We start from the raw sequence: 22184 nt of genomic DNA on the forward strand, positions 1-22184 counted from the left end.
TACAGTGCTCATAACAATTATGGGATATTGTGAATTCGGTATGAAATAATCATATAATCGAAAAAGTTTTTAAAAAGAATTAAATAGAAGTTAATATAATTAATTTTTGCTAAAAAGGAAAATTAAATTTTTTAAAAAGTTGGGAATATGCAAATTTTGTCTGTGACGTCGAAACTTATGCGTTTTAGATCGTGAGTGAAAAGCGACATGCAGCATTCGTTTTGTAGAAGAAGTTTAACACTAGAATTACGGAAACGGTCATTTTAACCGTATCTCCATCTTAATTGGACATAACTTCTTTAATTCTTTATTTATAACTTTGATATTTTTTGAATTTTTCTAAAAATTTGCGAATATAATATCATATTTAATTGATTTTAAGTAATTATTTTCGACAATATTATTGTTTAAAACTAGAGTTACGTCTATCGGTCAGTTTAACCGTATCCAGAAAATTAGATATTTCTCAATATTATTATAATTCTTTAGCTATTTCCCGTTTGCTGATAGATAAACAAGAGTACTTTTACGAAATGTCAAGGCGCGGTAAGATGACTTCCCCACAAAGCAGTTTTAGGGTTGCAAGTAAATGGCAAGAGAAAGCAGGGTTGCCACATTTGGCGACAAAATTGGACATATGCGATGGACGGATGGAGAAATTTCTGGAACGAATTCTTATCGGTTCAGCCCAGAATGTTCTCGAACACAAGCCAAAAGCTATATAAACCCTGCTGGTACACGGAGAGTTAGTTAATGTCTCGTCAAGTCAATCCGTGCGGAGTCGATCGAGTTGACAGCCGGGCGGCGAGTGCTGAGTGGGTCGTCTAGTGCATCGAAAGAGTCTCTTCGTGTATCGCGGTTAGTGCATCGTCAAGAGAGTGTGTCGAGATCCGGGAACGACTGAACTGAAGAGTCGGGAACTGTGCTCTATGTGTCATCGAGTGCATCGCGAATTGTAGCGTCGAGTCTCGAGAGTACTTGGAGCTTCGAGAACGACCGAGCAGAGTCGGGAGTTGTACTTTAGTGATTTTCAGTGAAGCTGTCTTTACCGTTATTGCCTGATTGTGTGAAGTCTGTGTCGCTGAGTCACAGCGTGTGCATAGAAGTTCTTCGACGACTGTAAAAACGTGTCTTGGAGCTGTCCTGAATACTGGCCAATAAAGTGTGTTTCGGTATCCCATCAAGTGCTGTCGTCGTTATTCACTCCAAATCCCCAGGAAACCCATATGAACGTGAAGGAAGAAAACAACGTAACAACTGGTGTCAGAAAATAACGTAACAGTATTTTTGGTAAGGAGGACTGCATATTTCGCTAGAGTGGATGGGGAGGAGAGGAGGGAAAAATAAAAACACCTGCTTGGAATTTTTGCGCGCCACGTGTCTACGCATTTTGCTTGTGTTAGAAAGTTTATTTTTCAGTAGATACAAATGTACTTTACTTCATTTGAATAATTTTGTTGTTTTGATCTGTTTATCATGTCGTGTGCAAGCGTTGGTAGAAAATATCTAACGAAGGCAGGGATGCTGAAAGTTCTTGAAATTCCGTCTGATGAAAGTTCTGCATCAGAAACTGAACCCTGATGAAGAATTTCGTTCCGAAACTACATCTATTTTATTCAACGAGAACTGTTCCTACTGAAACAAGAGAATCCGCATGGTCTGATGGAGAACCTGTTCGTGAAACGGAAAAGGAAAGTAAAAATTTAGATCAAGATCCCAAAGACTGCAAACTGATTCAATTTGCCATTGTTTCGGATACCTGGAATGCTTTTATAGAAAACTGCTTGAAATGTTATAACCCGAAAGAAAATATAGCAGTAGATGAACAATTATTTTCCAGGAAGACTCGATGCCAATTTATTAAATATATGCCTAAAACGCTGGGAAAATTCAGAATTAAATTTTGGCTTGCTACTGATGTGCAGTCAAAACATTTACTGAACGGATTTCTGTATTTGGGAAAAGACGAAACAAGACCAGCTGGAGAAACAGTAGGTGAACATGCAGCTTTTCGCTTGAAGGAACCGCTGAAATAAGTAAAACAAATCAGGAATACAGGGATAAGCTGCGTTGGCACGATAAATCGTTCAAAAAGAGAAGAACCTTATCCTTTCAAAAATACGAAGGATGAGCTCTATTCTACTAAGATTGCTAAGAAAGACAATATAATGCCTACGTCTTATCAATTGGGAAAAAACAAGAACGTGCTGCTACTTAGTACCATGCACCCAACACTGGAAATCGAATCTGATGAAAAGAATACACCGGAAGTTGTGAATTTTTACAATTCGTCCAAATGGGGAGTTAATGTTTTGTACTCGATGGCCACAAAATACTCAGTCAAATCCTCGTTCATCCAGTTCAAGTTTTTTTATTTAATATTCTTGATTTGGCCGTGATGAATGCATTGATAATTTACAAGCAAACGACTGAATATAAGAATATCAGCCGACGTGATTTTATTTTGAATACGGCTGAGGAGCTTCGAAAGATGTACATTTTATTCGAAATTCACAAACTTTCTGTATCTAACGAAAGGAGAACTGGTACTTGTGTCAACTCTTTCTGTAAGCCTAAACAGTGCCAAATAAATGCATGCAGAGGCAGCAAAACTTTGAATATTTGTGAATACAGTAAAAAAAATATGTTTGTGGAACCTGTAGAAGTAAAATTTAAAAAATAATAATAATCGGTATGCACTGCAAGACCGAATGATGTAAGTACTAATTTGTGTAAATTTTAATATATTTATTTCATACTTAAAATTTTTACGAGGCAATTTATTAAATGATAAGAAGTTTAAATATATCTAGAGTGATTTTTTTCTCTTTTAGCTCTTTGTTATATTAAATTATCCATTCTATTAATGCATTTACTCACTTTACTATATTTTGCTCTTTGTTACATTGAATTATCTTTTGGCTGCATGTATTTACTCAGTTTACTTTATTTACTTATCAAATAAGCAAAATGTATCTTTCTAAGCATTAACTTTACATAATACACACTTAGACAAATTTTTAAAAAAATAAAAAAAAAAATATGACGCACCAAGAAGGAGTTATCCGAATGGGACGAAAATCGGTAGAAGTGATGTACATGTACAGAAAAACAAATGATTACAGTTTGAGAAAAATTGGATGATTTATTGAAGTGATAGAACTTCACAAAATGAAAAAGTCAGTAACGCCCTTATGCAACCTCTGGCCATTATGCAAGCAGTTATTCGGCTTGGTATCGACTGATAGAGTTTGCGGATGTCCTCCTGTGGGATATCGTGCCAAATTCTGTCCAACTGGCGCGTTAGATCGTCAACATCCCGAGCTGGTTGGAGGGCCCTGCCCATAATGCGCGAAACGTGCTCAATAGGAGAGAGATCTGGCGACCTTGCTGGCCAAGGTAATGTTCTGCAAGCACTAAGGCAAGCAGTAGAAACACGTGAAGTGTGGGATCGGGCATTATCTTGCTGAAATGTAAGCCCATGGTGGCATGACATGAAGGCGAACACAACGGGCATTAGAACTTCGTCGACGTACCTCTGTGTTGTAAGGTTGCGACGGATGACAACCAAACGATACTACAATGGTCAACAATGCTTTTTATTTTAAATAATTTTGAATTAAAAACTCTAAATTGTAAGGATTTGCTTTAAAAATTAGCTTATAATTTGCATTAGTAACATTTACTGCTTTGAGAAGATTAGCGGAATATGTGGTTAAGTTAAATAAATGATTAGGTCAAAGGAACTCGACGGTATCTGCCTATGAGGAGGGAGGGTTTCGTGAATTATATTTAAGTGGATCGTATTCAGATTCTATATGAGGAAATAAACGGAATTTTCCATACAGCCAGACCATTCCCTGGAATTCGAACCCGAGTCGAACTATCAGTGTTCAGCAAATTAACCACTCTGCCGCTTGTGGGTATTGAAAAATTAAAGAGAGTCTTCATTGACAGATTTCCCCGGGTTTACAGTCTTGTAAATCGAGCGCTGTATGCTTGTGAATTTTCCTAATATTTCGAAATGCAGATATGTTCGACATTGATAACGCTAAGCCACGTGATACTTGTACAGAACTCACTGGTCGAGATAAATGCAGAAATGTTTTCCGTGACACGAGCGAAAGGCAATTTGACTTGGGAATAGACGTTACATTCCCGAGAATCTGGGATCCTGTTGTCATGAGAAAAACGTATTCGCCTTTCCGAATATTTCTTGGAAATAATACATTGGATTAAATTAATTTGTTTTAATTTATGGTATTTTAATACATTCACTTTTCTAAAATTCGATAATAAAGAAACCGTTTGTGAATGCTTACACGGTATACAAACGTGTGAATATAGGTGTAGCAGGGAAGGAATGTGAGTTCAGACTGCTTGTTCCAACTTTTAAGAAATGTTCAAAAGATGTTAATTTCTAATTTGACTCCTAGAATCCTATCTTTATCGGGAGAAAGACATATTGTTCGAATTTTCTGAGAAGGTATTGATTAAACCTTTCAATGAAGACAAAGAATCATTGATCTTCTGCTCACTGAAAGCAAGAAATGGAGATAATAAGCATTTATGCTACCTGTGAGCTCGATGACATTGAAGGACAAGTGGTGATTCAGTCGGAGACAATATCTAGACAATATTTTCCTCAAAAGCAAGAAGCATTTCTTAAGCTTAATTTAAAGGAAATAACTCATAGTTATTGTCACTCGGATGAGAATAAAGCTTACAAACAGTATACTCGCAATAAATCCTCTAAACCCCACTCCAGTTATTTCCGTTAAAGCAGAATGAGAATTTTCTACAAGTGTGGTACTCGTTATAAAATTGAACAATATTACTGATAAAATATTGATACTTTGATTCTTTGAAGAGGTTTTTGCGAAGATGCGCAGCTGTATTTTGAGCAAAGTTGCGAACGTTTTGGACGAAAAGTTTTTCTCTTCGTAAAAATCACATAATTTTGCATTATTGTCTCACAATTTTATTTTAGTTGCAAATGCTAATTGTAAATATACAATTATAAAGAAGCAAGGACTCAAAATGCAAACGTTTCTGAATTTATTTCCGGAATTGCGTAAAATTTCCAGACGTTTCGGGAAGGAAATAATGTGTATTTCAGAATTCCTACTCAAATTCTGAATTCTGAGCTCTGATGTAGCACGAGGAACTGCATTGCATTGACGATAACTCTTCGCAAATGATGCATATCTTGACGCTTTGTTTAAATTGTGTAAATATGTAAATGCTATAAAATGACAGTAATAAATACTTTTAAGGCAGTAACTTTGTGGCATCGCAAACTGAGTGTTTTCAGAAAAGAACTAAGCTTGCGAAGAAGAATCATGGTGTATTTTATTCAATAAAATATTTTTATCTCATTTAAATATGTGTTTATCATTTTATTCTCTTGAAGCTTTGTTGATTAGCAGCAAATTCCTTCAGTAACAACTACATGATAACAACTAACGAGTAACACTCAATTATAGTTACATTTTTGTCGAAATCATATATTCTTATTTAATTCGCATAATAAAATGAACTGTAGATCAACTCCTTTTTCTTTCTGATATAACGGTGTGACAAGGTCATTTTTTAACATTCATTCACAAAAATTCTCGCCCTCGCACTCGCATAATTTATTATAGTTTTTTTGCTTCAAAATAAGCGCCAAGGTCATACCGACCTTCTCCTCATTTTGACTTTTTGACGCGTGTCTTCATCACCTCATAGACAGAATTAGAGGATTTTATCAAATTAGAAGATTTGAATTTTTTTAGAAGCAATCATTGCCATTGTTATGAGTTATGTTTGGGTATGGAGAAGAAATAGCCTTTAAATTCCTATTCTAAAGCAACAAACTATATTCTACGACATGAGTTAAATTTTTACAAGTTTCATTTGCTACCACAGAAATAGCACCAAATTGTAGCATGTATTATAAGCAGACCCCTGGTAAATCCTGCAGTTCTAGATGTTCTCATCTTAGGAAGATATTGCAGACGACGGAGAGCATTTTAAAACATTAAAATGTCCATACCTGTCTGTACAAATTTTTAACGTCATAATTTACTATCATTGACTAGTACTCATAGTTTGCAATCATTGACTAGTACCATTATGTAATATTATCCTATTATTTGAATATAAATATTCCTATAAATAAATACTGCAAATTTGTTTGAGTATTCAAATAACTACATAACCCAGAAGTATCATTTAAGACATTATGATAAATTTAAAGCGACAGAAATGCAGTTAGATTAAAAAGTGTCCCACATCTTATAAATATCATATTATAAATTTAACTGCAGGTCTATCACTAAAGAACATTAATAAGAGTACTAATAATGATCATCCAAACCATTTGTCGTCTAACGGTCGTATGATAAATAAAACTGTATTTGTATTAGTAGGCAGATATGTCATTTACGAAAAAGTAACGAATTTGCTTTGTTGATCAGCATTTCGGTGTTGTTTTCGTTGTCGAACATCAATGGATGGAAGTTGATTACAAATTGTTTTGATCGAAATATTTAGAATTTTATGAAATAAACATTAAATTATTAATAAATAAACACATTTATTAAACCTTCTATCAAATTGAAATATTATTCATAATTCCGTTATTCTAAAATTTCGTATCAAATAAACGAAACAACCGATATCAAATACATAAAATTACTTTATTAGCTTTAAAATATTCAAAATTATTTTAATATTTCACAAATTCTGAATGTCTAAACTTTTGCTGATACAGCAGGCAACGATGCGGAAAATAATTTCTTTGGACATCCTTGCAACCATAATATAGTCGATTGATGTCGCGTTGACTAAAGACAAGGTATCAATGTGAATGCAAAGATTCTGAGAAAGCTGCCAACGAAGGGTTCATGATGGTATCCTTTGACAATTTTCCTGAGGAAAAAAAATCTACTTCGGAATGTAAGTTAGACACAGATATCTAAAACATGATTATTCCGTAATTATGCATCGAAATCATCTTTGCACAATTGAAACAACTGAGGTGTTCACGCGTTCGGAAATATAAAATCATTCTCATATGTACTGAACGGTACTGCTGTTCTACGTCTGTTTTCTATAAATAAACCACTAAAGTTATAAGCAAAAGGATTCGTCCCTGAAAAGGGACTTACACCACGATACATCACACAGTTTATTTAATCTGAAATTTTTAAAATGTTTCACGGTATTATAAATAATAAGTGAAATATATTGCAAGATATTGTTACGAAATGTACAGGTGCGGTGAGATGGCTTCCCCGCAAAGCAGTTTTAGGGTTGTCATAAAATAGCAAGGATGGCATGGCAGGGTTGCCACATTTGGCGATATATCATGGACGGTTGGAGAGCCTTCTGGAACGAATTCTTACCGGTTTAGCCCAGAATGTCCTCGAACACAGGAGAAAAGCTATATAAACCGTGCTGGTCCGCAGTCAGTCAGTGTGTGCCTCGTCTAACGAGCTGATAGTCAGTCATTGAGCGAGTGTCTCGAAGTCTAGCGCCGAGGTGGTCGTCGAGTGCATCGAGAGAGTCTTAGTGCATCGCGAATTAGTGCATCGTCGAGTTTAGACTGTGCTGAGTCGAGAGCTATACTCTTGTGTATCGTCGAGTGCATCGCGTGGAGAGTCTTGAGAGTACGTGGAGTTCTAAGAACGACCAAACAGAGTCGAAAGCTGTACTCTGGTGCTTTGCGGTGAAGCTGTCTCCACCGTTATTGCCTGACAGTTTGAAGGCTGTGCCGCTGAACGTGTCAGCGTGTTTATAACAATTCGACGACAGAAAAAGTGATTTTGGAGCTGTCCTGAGAAAATTGGTAAATAAAGTGTGCTTCGATACTTCATCAAGTGTCGTCATTATTCACTTCAAATCCACACGAACCCCGTACGAACGTGAAGGAAGAAAATAACATAACAATACCTTCTTTTTCCTTACCGCATGATTTCGTGATGAATTCGGCTTGTGGTCCCGAGGTCGGGATTTCGAATTCCCACGCGGGGCATTGCACATTTTTCGTGTTTCCTACTTTGATAAAGCTAATGACTCTATAGTGGTGGCCACACTAAAATGGGATTGGTCATAATTCGTCACCACCAGAATTTGGCAATTGAGTTGACGCTTCCACCAACATCCAGTTAGCAGTAGGGAGATCCGGAGTTCGAATTCCGGCGAGGTGCCTCCCGCTCCGTAATAAAATGCCTACAATCTTACTTATCAATCACCCCTCGTATATAGATCTCTTTATCTTGCTAATATATACAGAGAGAGAGACAAATTTTATATATTTATATTGTTACGTGCGTACGGGTTCGTAATACAACTCCCACTTAAATCTTTTAAGTGGGAGTTGTTTCCTCATCCGCCGTACAGTCCCGACCTGGCACCGAGCGACTTCCACCTATTCCCAGCAATGAAGAAGTGGCTGGCTATGCAGCGTTTTGATGACGACGCACAGCTGCAAGAAGAGGTAACAAAGTGGTTGAAGGCGCAGGCGGCCGAATTTTTCGACGAAGGAATTTCCAAGCTCGTACATCGCTACGATAAATGCCTTAATTTGTATGGTGACTATGTAGAAAAGTAGTATTTGAGTGTGGCTTTCATCTGTATATAATAAAATTTGTTTCCTATACTTTGTTTATTTTTTTATTCCAAAACGTAATCTACTTTCTGGATAGCCCTCGTAAATTGAATGCACAAGACCGATGAAAAGTGAATAAAATTTATTCTTATCCCAAGAATAAATACAAAATGCTTAAATTTCCTTAGAGAAATTCGTACAACATCACAATATTTCACAATAGTTATCTTTTAAACTAATAAAACGTTCAACAGAACTTAATTCAAAACAGAGAAAGCTAATCCGATTTCACCGCGAATTCGCTACAATCATTAACAGCAATAAGTAAACAACTACTGAAATGAGATGTTTTCCTCCAGCTTTTATAAGCTTTTTATTCATGCTCGAGAAACTGGATAGCAAACGAGAACAATTATGAGATATCTATTTATTAAAATGCTAGATACGCGTGCTCCTGCATTTAATTTTTCCGGCGTAGGTTTCTCTTCAAATATGTCTGGTGCTGCATTGCGCGGGGAAATGAAACAATTTAATAACGATTCTATTAAAAATAGCAAACTGAATAAATACAAAATCCGCAACAATATATATATATAATTTGGAATCAGTTAGAAATGAAATAACAAATGTAATTCATTAAAAGCATTTATGTAAAGTAAAAAATAAGCGTCTTTAACTCTGCAGCTACGCAAGTAAAATGAATTATAATAAATTAAATTAAATTCATCACTTCATGGAAGTAAGTAAACGAAATTTTCATTGCAAGGGAATTTTTTTTTTCTTAGAAAGCAAATAAAGAGCTTAGTAAAAAATTGAACTGGACATTTTCGAGGTCATTATTAGGTTCATCAACTCTAAAAGTAAGTATTAAAATGAAAAACAGGGTTCATGATTCCAGCAGTGGCTAAATCTTCTTTAATAATCAAATTTTTAAATGAAAATTAAAATAATACTTCAGAAACGTTTATAATTCCTGTCCATTAATGACATTGTTTTAATTCAGTAGACAAAGGAAAGCAATATATGGCTAGCAATGGAGAGTTCTGGGATTGCGAATACCGGCAATGACATTGCACACTTTTCATGTTTCCTGGTTCTACAGACATAATGATTCTGCAACATGATTTATTATGTGTCTTTAGAATTTGAAGTCTCCCGCCTCAAAAAGATTTAGATTTCCCAACTGATTCATATCATACGTTTCGTGAAAGCGTACATCTTAGAACAAAACAGAAAAATTGTACCATGTCTGCTTCACTATAAACAGCTGAAATATCTCCAACTCTGTTTGAAGCGAATGTTTTCGATTTTAATCAGGTAATAGGTAGCCTATACGAATTTGCAGACATCAATTAAAATCAAAGCTTTTAGAGTTGTAAAACAGTGTTATAATTTCAAAACTTCTGGAATATAAAAATTTATTTTTTTCCTCACAAGCAAAATCTCTCAGATAAAATCTGAGAAAATTTAGTTTCTAATACGAGAGCAGAATATGTGCCTTTTAAATTTTTGTCGATGGTTAACTTCTACAACCAGTCATTGTATACAACTTAACTTTAAATGCAAGTATGTTCTTTTGTTACAATAAATAACTTCAAAACGTAAGCTTTATCGTCATTTATTATAAACTGGTTACAGAAATAGGTTTAACAAAATTCTGGTTCAAACCCAAAGCGGCTTCAAAATTATAACAGTGGTTTATTTCATTCTTCCATCCAGACAATTCACCTTGTTTATAGCTCTGACAAAGTTACGTCACTCCCGCTCTTTTATTGGGCAAATACAACCTACACGTTATGTTTATTCTTTGAAAAAGACTAAGTTAATGGATTATTTTATTTAAGTTATGTAGTAAATTTATATTATTTATGAGTCAAGACATTGTGCAAGACGTTTTCTGTTCGAACAGAAATGCTGAAGCACCAAATTTTGGGTGAAAATGAAAGGGATTGTTACTGCACATTTTAAACTTTTCTACACATGTAATTTATAATTCTGCACCTTCAGCTTTCGGTATTTGGCTCTGCTAATTTCCCTGATATATTTTTGATTTTCGGACCTCAAAAGACTGTTGTTTGTTAATTAATACCAAAGAAATTTTAATGAATGGGCCTTAATAATTCTGAATAGAGAAGGAAAGTTAGCATTTCATTTGAATATTACTATTTATTGAGAATAAAACACCGTTCCTCATATTTTTTGATCAGCAGCCAAGTATCACTTTTCAGTCGGGAGAATTTAGTAGAAATAGAAGGGCTTTTCTTTAAAGTTTATCTTTTTTCATGAAATCTATCTCTTGCATTTTCCCCAAATCCCATGGTTTGACTCGGCTGCTAAATCGGCAAGCATTGCAATCTGTGAAAAAGTTGAGTCTTGAAATATATATATATTCAAACTGTTTCTAGAAGAGGATAAAATAACTTTATCAGTTAAAATGTATTTCTTCATTTCTTCGTTAAGCACATAAATGTCATATATAAATTGATGATGTAAAGTGTCTCCAATGTATATCTTACAACTACATTCGCTATTACTTCTCAGTTACATAATTTGTCTCATGAGATAGATTAATTTTATAATGTTTCCATTTTAATACACAGTAATTTGGCTGATGCAGTTCATTCATGATATAGATTTCTTGAAATCAAAATTTCAAAGCTAGATTTAAGTAATCTTTGCTTTCAAAAATAAATACCAAGTGAAGCATTCTTTAATAAAAGTGCTTTTTCTGAATCACTTAGTTCCAGTTCTGTTAAACCACCCTTTTTTCTTCCTAATTTTGCAATAGTCGTTTTGTGCCTTATTTATTGTAGTTTTTATTGTTTTAAATATACAATTTAAAATTGCGAATTGTTAATGTTCTGTATCAGGCTTTATTTCCTTGTGGCTGTATGAATAGTTTTAAAACATGCAAGAGCTATCTGCTGGAAGAGATGATTTTGTGGAGGACGTTTGATAAAAACCGATTAGTATTTTCTTTAGACATGGGAACCCTCGAAACACCTATGCATGCAAGTCTCCCTGTCACTCTTATTTGTAAAATCGAAGTTTCATCAGCCAGTACAATTTGAAGTACTTTTTTTTTTACCCTTCAGTTAATATAAATGTCAGAACTCCACCTAGAAACAACACTAATGTCCAAACTCAAATTTCGAAAATCATATTTGAGAGAAAATTTAAATGATGATAGAATATATACAAAAACATATATCGTATATAAAGGAATAGAGTTGTAAACGGAAAAAAAAAGTTTAATTACAAAAGAATCTTTAAATGTATATTTCTTTATACAGATTGAAACCTCCAGTCTGATCGTCTCCAATTTCAGGTTTAATACTTCACGCTATAAAAGTCTAATATCTGATTAAACTCCGTAAATTAAGTGTAAGTCATGATCTGCTATCTTGGCAAACAATTTTCAGTAACAAGCCTTACTCAACAATTTGCAGCTTGAAATAATCGTCGATAAATCAGTTTAAGAATTAAATACTTTAAATTTGCAATGTAGACTTGACAAGTTAAAGTAATACAAAGTAAATACAACGTTTTATTAATAATTCCTAAATGAAGTTGTAGAGTCATTAGATTAATTGGAAGCAGAAAAGATGAAAAATATGCAACCGCCTTCGCCGGGAATCTAACCACGGACCTCTGAAATACCGGCCCTGCGTGCTACCGTTACACCACGCAGGCACGCTAGGGAAGTGGGAGAAAAACCTTATATACTTCCCTTTTTTAAAGGGCGACTAGGGTTTTAGGGGACCTAGTCGCCAAATCCTGGGTGCGGAGAATCATCATCCGCAATCCTTTTAGTTCGGGCGCCACTTGTAGAGTCATTAGGTTAATTGGAAGCAGGAAAGATGAAAAATTAACAACCGCCTTCGCCGGGAATCGAACCACGGACCTCTGGAATACCGGCCCAGCGTGCTACCGTTACACCACAAAGGCACGCTAGGAAAGTGGGAGAAATACCTTATAAAGTTAATTAAATATATATTACTTACCCACAAGAAAAAGGCTTCTAGCTTCTTTTGAACAAAAGCTGTAGAGATTATTAATGTCGTTTCCTTGGAGATGGAAACTTTAGACGTATACGGGGCCTGTGCTGAGTGAGATACGAGTCTTGAAGATTTCTATTGATAGCTTGATGTTTTACCCTTTATGGCACAGGAACTCCTGATTCATTCCTTGCATGATTCTATTTCAGTCCTAACAAGGAAGTGCAGTAATGGAAGAACAGAAGCGCTATATTTAAACGTCTGTCTAGAAGATGATTGGGTAGGACATTACAATTAAAATGCAGAAATGTATATGAAATAACGGAAACTTTATTTAAATAAGATAACTCCTAAAGGATGAAAACCACTTCGTTTGAACCTACTCATTACGTGTTATTGATGATACTTTGATTTAAAGACTTCCATTCCTCCGTAATTGCAGTTATTGGCTCAAAATGAACTCCATATACTGGCTGACAAATTACAATCCGTTTTCCATGAAAAGCCCAAGAGTTATCAGTTTTCTTTAAAAGCTCAGTTTCATTACCAGTAATACCGAAGCCAATAAGTTCTGGTTTAGTATTGTACTAAATTTGAGCTAAAGACCTTCAAAACATCAGCCCAAATTTTAGATTCCTTCAACTATAGCCTATAGAAATGATGTACAATATACAGATTCACTCAATATTTATTAGACTCCATTTGACTATCACTTAATCATCTTAAATATCCACTTCACCATTTCTTCCGAGACAGACTCGTCGATTTGAAAAGTTTGATTAGGCGTCAGTCACGGCACTCTTCTGGGTTAAGCGTGATCTGAATTTTTACTTCGACAGACGCTCGTCGCTTTGTGTTTTCCAAACCCCTAGAATGCAGCGAAAATGAAAAGAAGTCATTGATGGCTTAATTGGTCACACTTTGTTCACAACTAACTGTAACAGGCAAAAGAAAGTTCACTTAAAAAGATGGGATATAAGAATTCACTTCAGGTTTCCTTTCAGTTGGAATTGCAATGGAACAACTGGTGATTTGAAAGAGAGCATTCATGGTTAATTTTCAAACAAGAGACTAGGGCACACAAAAGAATTTTTTCTCCTGGGTATGGAGACAATAGTCAACATACTTGAAGGAGACAATCAGGCAGTTTTCTAAATAGGTCTTGGCAACTGATGAAAGGGAAAAAACGTTTCTCTTTGAGAGAAAAAAAGAAGCAAAATTTGAATTTTGTTAGACCGTGAAATGGTTATTTTAAAAACACAATTTTTCGAAGAGTTTACAAGCCTACATTTAGCCCTTAAAATTTCGTAGTTCTCTTTCCTCCGACAACACTCCCTGTAAAGTCTCTCCTACTGCAGCTGTTAATTTATGCCACTAAAACTAATGTTGCCTTCCGTATGAGCACTCCTTTAATTCTAAATGCTATTTTATAGACTTAGGAGATTGACAGTATTTCTTTCGGTCAAAAAACAGTTTGTATGAAACTATTTTGAACGTTTAGATCTTTCCGCGTATTAAAATATCATTCAGCTTCCAAAGAAAATTTCAGTAAATTTTGAAATATTCAATATTTTATTGATAATATATGTCTAACATGGCATGAAAAATTATTTAAAAATACTTTTCTATTTGTACACTTGAAAATAATAAAAATATGTTTAGTCACCTTTTACTCTAATTACATAAAACTGCAGTATCGACTGTAAGGCATAACCTACATCTCGTAAAATTTGTTCATCTCAAATTAGCATATTTTAATAGTAGTTATCCAGCAGCACACCAAGAAATCAATTGCTTAATTATGCAACATACCCGGCTAAACGCACAATAATAGAAAACAACTTTTATTAATTGTAATTTTTTTCAGAAATTAATTAAATCATTTCTGAATTATTAATGTTTGTTTCTATTCTTTGTTTTATTTTTATGAAATAATTATGTCTGTAATTTGTAACTTTCTGTTTGTAATCACTCTTAGATACAATTTTTTTTACTAGATTTTAAGAAGTTATATAGATATATAAGATAAGAAGCATAAAAATTGGTCTTAGTAACCTTGTCGATAACTATTTTATGATAGAAAAGTAAATTAAGTAATCATTTATAGGCAAAAAATACGAGTTTGCTCTGCGATTTCAAAGCTTAGATTTTAAAGATTTTCGTTATTTGTAAAACATAAAAGTAAATACAAATATACTTAAGGAAAATAATTAAATTCTAAAAATACTACAATCCTATATGCAATATTTAATCTTCACTATACTTCAAATCAGTCTTTTGCAGAGAGGATCAAAACAAAAATTTTTCCTTATTTTATTAGCTCTGAAATACATTTAGAAACTTTTAAATGCAGGTAGTTAGTACTCTCTTTAGGAACATGTGAATGAAAATGTCAGGCCTGATTTGTTTCTTTTGCTTTTGTTTTAACTGTCTGTAAACAGGGCAATTAAACGTGTGCAATTTCATTGCTGCTATAACGCGCGGCGTAAAATGCGCGTGGTAGAATTAGGAAAACAATGCAAAATTTATTCCATCTCTCCCTTGTTACTTATTTGCAAATTAGAACGACTTAATCAGGGTTAAATTGGAATTTCAATTATGAAAGGGAGAATTTAGTGGAAGAAAAGAGAAGGCTGTTTTCACTGAAGAGAATTAAAAATAAATTAAAATATTTAAACATTTTCTGAAACAAAATCTAGAGGTAAATTTAGTTTATAAAGAACAATATGAAATTAAAGGATTTTACATAAATTTCAATAAGCATTAGAAACATCACTCAGGGCACATGATAGACAACCTGCATAAACAAATCTTGTTGAAGGAAGAGAAAACATTACCTGAAATAGTAAGTGAAGGTTTTATTTGATTTAGTTGATTATGGCAATGAACCCTACGGCTGTTTGGGTAAGATCAAGAATGCTTGTGTCCTGTGGGACTGTTTAAGGAAATCTGGCTCGTATAGCTCGTGTATAGCTACACGCTATACATGAGGAAAACCACTAAAACGTACATGCATCCATCCCGTTCACCTAGAATCGAAACCAAATAGGAACTACCAGTGTTCACCTATTTTACCTTTAGCTGCTAGTTGGCGCATAGCAAGTGAAGCATTTCCCTATTCATGTGATGGAATATCCGATTTTAAAAAGACTTTTAAATTCTTTCATGAATATAAAATTTAAATTTTCTCACTTTTAGGCAGACATTAGTGCCCGAAAATATTTTTATCGCTGTGCAGAACTGTATAGAAAAAACTCTATATATATCTGCACAAAAATATCCAAAACAGGTGTAAGGTTTTGCTGAGTAAAATATCTCAGTACTGCTCTAGTTATTGCATTTAACATAATATTAATAATTGTTATTTTATGTGGAATAAAATGTAAAGTGATAGAACGTCATTTGTAAGTACGTACTTATTATGGACCCCGAAATCATGCGAAAGGGAATATGATAAATAATTCCCTTTCGCATGATTTCGGGGTCCATTCAGCCACCGTCATATACGGTTAAAATAAAGGGAGAGCAAAATTTATTCCCCGTTTCTTTGATAATTAATAACCTCTACTGTAACGTCCAAACTGAAATGCGACGGAAAATATATCGTCACCGTCCAAATCTGCTCGAATGAGTCTCGTGCCTCTCCCCAGCTGTCCCTAAAGTATATGTAGTATGTAATTACCGAATTCTATCGTGAGTTTCTGTCATTGTGTAAATGGCTAATATATTTGGCGTCAGAAGATCTCTGGTTCGAATCCCAACCACGACAGAGTTGATTTCTCATGTTTCCTGCTCCGAAAACCTAGTGGACATTACATATTAAATTGCATTGAATTAAGACATATTTTTTACTTTATTATCGCTGATACTATAGTTATCGCTGATACTATAGATACTATAGCTGATACTATAGTAATGGTAGAGATTAAAAGTGTAACAATTATTTTAGAGTATTAATACATTTATTAAATTTGTAAATTAATTCGTAAAACTTGGCTTTTGTATTTGCAACTAATTATGAACTTTGCTATTCGCAAAAGAAATGAGACTTTTACTCAGTTGAAATTTAGCTTTGTTTCTCCAAATTGTGTGTAGTTAAAGATATTTATTGAAAAAAATAATAGAAAAACAGTTTAGTAACAAACCAAAAAAGTAAAAGCTAATTTAAAATGATAACATTTTTTTTAAAATCGATTCGTAAATATGTGGAATTGCCAGTCAGGAATTCATCTGAAACAAGCGTACCTCCGCAATCACCGCAGTCCGTGCCAAGTCTGTCTAGATGCACACTTTAAGTGTTAGTGGATCATATGAGTTTTCATGTTTCTCCTTTTTATTTGCGATGGGTAGTCACTTTTCTGTTACTTCATAGAGGGAAGTCACTTTTTTACTGTCGATGCCTGCAATACTCTTTTCCGTCAGTCGACTATGATGATCTTGACTTCTATTGAACTGAACTCAAGACAATATTACATTTAGACGAGTATGCGGTTAATGCTTCACCAGAGCCGACGATAAATCTCCCGTATTACTCAACTTTAAACTCTGCGAAAAAGCATGGCGTTGCAAGTAGCACTGAAAATAAATGCGTAATGTTTATATTAAAACTTTCTGTAGATTAATGAAGGGAAATTTATTTGAAAATGTGCTCACACGTCTGACAAATATTTTATCACGAATTAAATACTTTTACTACATTTATTAAAATATTTTGCATTTAGTACCAGACAATGCTGAAATGCTTTTATACGTTGCTTAAATCTGTCGAAATTCCTTGAAACAGTAACATTTCCCGAAAGCAAATGACATTATTTCCAATAATTTAATCGGAGAACTTAAGATCATCCTTGATAAATTTTAAAACGGCGAAAGTTCTAGAAACTGAAAATCAGAAACACCCATTCCACGAATGTCAACATCATAACGGAACAGAGAACAACGTTATCGCTTCATCCCCTCTTCAATTCTTATGTCATCGATGTCAATATAACTAGATCCTTCAGCTTGCCAGTGAATCACTAATTAGTGAGCTAAATCTGCGTTCATAAACGTAACAATAATTATTACAGACGGCTTCACATCAGCTTTCTGTCAGCATTATTAGTTCACTAACCAAATATTTAATTAAACGAAGGGACTCGCCTCGTAACGGTGGAAGCGGTGGCTTATAAACAGTTTGAATGATGCTCAATTGATGGACACTTTCAACATTACTATATTCTCTGCCCTGCGTTTGATTAGAATTGTCAGCATCTGAATGGTATTAGAAAAGTATAATAATTCTGTTAAATGATTGAAATCTTTAAATATTTATAGATGAGTTAATGGATAATAAAATATTTAGTGAGTCTTTTTAAGGAACAATTATTTAATAAAAAATTTATATTTAAACCTATAAGTAGACAGGTACTATTAAATTTTACTATGTTCTGTAAAGCAGAGAAATATATATAGCTAGACATATCTCCCTATTCTGTAGTGTGGTTAGCGAAGGCTGGCTATTATTTTAATGAGTTTGCTCTTCAGCGCCGTTTAAGGCTTGGGTGATTGTCACTGTCCCTTTACTTCCTGAGGGTGCCATATACTGCTACTGCGAATTTTGGGAAAGGCGTCAATGCCAAGACTATTAAAGGGTACGACTGGCTCATCTGTATCACGGCGAAAAATTGATTGACAAATGAACTGCCGTTTGGAAATGTAAGTTTGCTGAATTCAGCAATACTTGTCTGAGTATAGGAATGCACTTCTTAGGTGACTTTCTAAAATACTCAAAATTAATGCTTTGGATAGATACAGTTTCTAACGAATTAACATTTTATCTTTCTTTCATCAGGTGTGATACTTACAACGGGTAAAGGTAACTTTATTTCCTTGCAGAGGATTTACAATCCTAATCAAGCAGTCATATTTACTGTAAAAAAATGTAAGTCACAGAGATTATTATCACTTTTAGACACTCAGAAGAATTCCGTATTTTATCCACTCAGAAGAAGGTAAATCACTATTTAGTATTTATATGGGTATACACAAGAGATTGTAAACGAAATTTTATAGCAGCTGATTTTTATTCATACAGAAGTATAATGATAAGTAAACTATGCTTACAATCTGATGTAGATTTTTTATTCTTTCAAAAAGTCTGTAGATGCAATTTCATGAGACTTTCTTGTACATATTTTCCCGGCTGCAAACTAGAGCTGAGCTCGCAGTCTATTGTACATCTTCTACGAACAAAAAAATCTTAAATGATCTATCTCCCTCAGGTCAGACAGCATACTGACCATTAATGGCCTTTCCAATCAAGTGGCCAATACTTTTGTATTTAGCCTCTGGGTGTTCCTTCTTCTTTCGATTCTTTGGCTTGCAGTTTTTGAATCTGCGTGATCAGAGATATAATAAGCAACGGACAACAAAAAAAGGTTTACTTTTAATACGTTTGATTTAAGCCAAATGAATAATTTCAAGAGAAATGAATGTTTTAATGTGTAATTTTCTCGCGATATCATTTCTTAATAAATCCTATAACAAAACTATAAAGAAGTAAAGAAAGCGATTTATATTAATAAACGCAACTTTTTCTTCCGAAATGCAATCTTGTCAATTTATTGAAGGAATTACTTAATGGCCATAAAAAAGCAATTAACTACAAACACGCAAGAAATATACTAGGGAGTGGTACTTAGAGTGAAACCTCTTTTGTTACAATATTACCTAGTTTATTCAATGTTATACACACTTAAATTTTGTTAAAAAATCGGATCAGTCAACAGGATGTAGGAACGTTATCTAAGATAGCGAACTCTAACAACTATATCGACCGTCAGTGACTAAGTGGTTACAGTCCCTGAATATCGGTTATTCATCCCCAGATTCGGGTTCATCGTGAACTGGCTGAATGCTTTCGTAGTTTTCCCAATCATGTGAATGCAAACTAGCTTCAATATAATATTTTCTTCAAAGGTACCTATCCCGTTATCCAGAAAGCTCTCGCGTACTTTGGCGTATCCAGCTAAAGAAAGAATATTACGATAATAAATTTGAAATTAATATTTAATTGTACATAAATTTTATATAAATATAACTTTATCTGAACTCTTTCAGACATGATTTGTAGTAATCCTCTATTCCCAAAATCTTCTAAAGATCTAAATTATTTTACAGTATAATGTATTATTTGAGCACTGACAGTATATTTCGAATATTTAAAAATGCAACTCCGTTGAAATTTACGTTCAATTAAAATCCAGTTATCTCAATACTAGTGAATTGGACATATTATTTGCTCTTAATAAAAAATATGAAAGTAAAAATTATCCTTCTTTCCATCTTGCTCTCACAAATCATTATGCGAATATCCATTTACAGTTATTAAAGGCTGAAAATGAATGTCTGCGATGTTATCGACATACGATGATTTGTAGGTACTTTATTTTTTATCACGATATTTTATTTTCGACCCTTTATAACCGTTTTATTTTCGACGACGATATTTTGTACCGTGATGTTTTCTTTTTGCTTATTTTCTGTCACGACGTTTTTTACCACGAAGTTTTCGCCTTGCGTTGTTTTCTCCGCGACGCTTCGTCCGTGATGATTTTGCTGCGATGTTTTCGGCTGTAAGAATTCAATTTTAGTTTATTTTAAAATACCTTTTACCTTCCTTTTTTTTTATTTTGTCTTGGTGTCATAATCTGCTTCTAAAGATTATCCATTTTCCTTTTAAAGAAAATAGTAAGAAAATGATGGCCTCTTGTGGTATAGTGATTAGTTTGATACACAAATTGGAAATTTCATGATCCCAGAAAGGTTGTACTTGGTGGTTCACGTTAGTCTCTCGTAAAGTCCAGTAGCCTCTACAGTGGGGTTCGAAATAATAATATGGCAGACATATTTTCGAAACAATAATATAATCTGAATTTGGTAGACTGAGTTTCGTTCATCTCAAAATTCACCCTTCTAGTAATATCTACAGTGACGTTCGAAATAATAATATGGTAGAGGATCACCTACATTTATTAAACTACGCTTCGTGCATCTCAACATTCGCGCCCTATAAGTGAAGCGTGTAAAAAAATGGTATTTCTTTTACGCACGCTTTTGTTATCTAGTGATTAGCACAACCAGCTAGCAGTTGAAGATTTTTGGCGACAGTGGAGTTGAATTTTCATGCTTGTTTCTCAGGAAAGCTTTATATTTTCTGCTGTTGTCTGTACTTATTTTCTATTTAAATCAATACGATTGTTAATCATATTATGACAGTATTTCTATTTATGGATTAGTGATTATAATTATTTGATTATGGCAAAGCCTCAAGGGCTATCTGCCTATGAGGAGGGATGCATTCGTGGACGACTTTCTAAGGAAAACTGACTCGTATAAACGTTAAACATGGGGAAAACCCCGAAAACCCCCATGCAGCCAGACCGTTCACGGGCTTCAAACCTCGGATCCAACCAATGCTCAGCGACTTTACCGCTCAGCCGCAGGTGGGCCTTCTATTAATGGAAATTTTTAGATGTAAAATTCATGCACCATATTCACGGAAGTCCTTACGTGGTCTTTTTCCTTTTAAACCGAAACTCAACGAAATGAATTTCGTTCTGCAGTGGTAAACAATCACAGCAAATACCGGTATGAAAAGTTTTATCGTCCTCTTGATGTACAGTTAGTTTCCTTGCTTGACACTGTATTCCCCTTCTCTACAAATCGCGGCAAACGGGCTGGCTGCATGGCGTTTTCGTGGTTTTCTCCATGTGTAACGGGTATACTATCCAGTTTCCCTTAGAAAGTCCTCAAAGAAGACAGCCCTCATCTTAGGCAGATAATCCTAATGTGCTTTGGCGTGACCAAGTAAACCAAAGCAAAACCTTCTGTGCGAAGTAGGAAGCACATTGTGTCAAAAGCAAGCCTGCGGTGTCTACACCGAAAAGGCATCGTAAGCATCCGAAGAAGAGATGGACAGTTTTGTTCTTCAATAGAACTCCTTGAATCTGAAAATTCCTGTGATTACTTCTTTTGTAGCGCTCATTGCTAGCGGTTGCCTTGATACGGAAATATACTTTGGAGTAAAAACTGGAAGTATTTACTTCTAGCGCTTGGGTTAATTATATGTCAGACATTTGAGTACACCAAGTATATTGGGGAGAATCTTCTATCCAAGTATATTGGGGAGAATCTTCTATCTGATGACTTTCTCATCACGAGGCAACTGAGGTGAATCAGGGAGAGGGTTATTTTTACAGCCATTGGTCGTAAACTTACAAATAAAAAATTGCTTTAAATCAGAAAAGTATTCCTGTTATGACAACTTTAAATCTAAAAAAAATAATTTTGACGCGGACATCAAGTTCTTGTAATTATATTAAGTAAAATTTATACTCGTTACAAAAATCAAATATAAGACATTTGACAACCATAAGGCAGAACGTGGCTGATATATTTAATTTTACAATTTGATAGTACATAAATCGAAGAGTAAAATGTTTGTATTTTTACGTAAAAAAAAAGAAAATTTCAGTATAGACTAAACTGAAATTGTTTGATCAATATTTTTTCTGCGCTGATCAGTAACATTTTATTCAGACTATTGA

The sequence above is a fragment of the Stegodyphus dumicola genome, chromosome X2 (assembly GCF_044657685.1).
Source record: "Stegodyphus dumicola isolate Sdum_Otavi_A_Nest chromosome X2, ASM4465768v1".
Lineage (NCBI taxonomy): Eukaryota > Metazoa > Arthropoda > Arachnida > Araneae > Eresidae > Stegodyphus > Stegodyphus dumicola.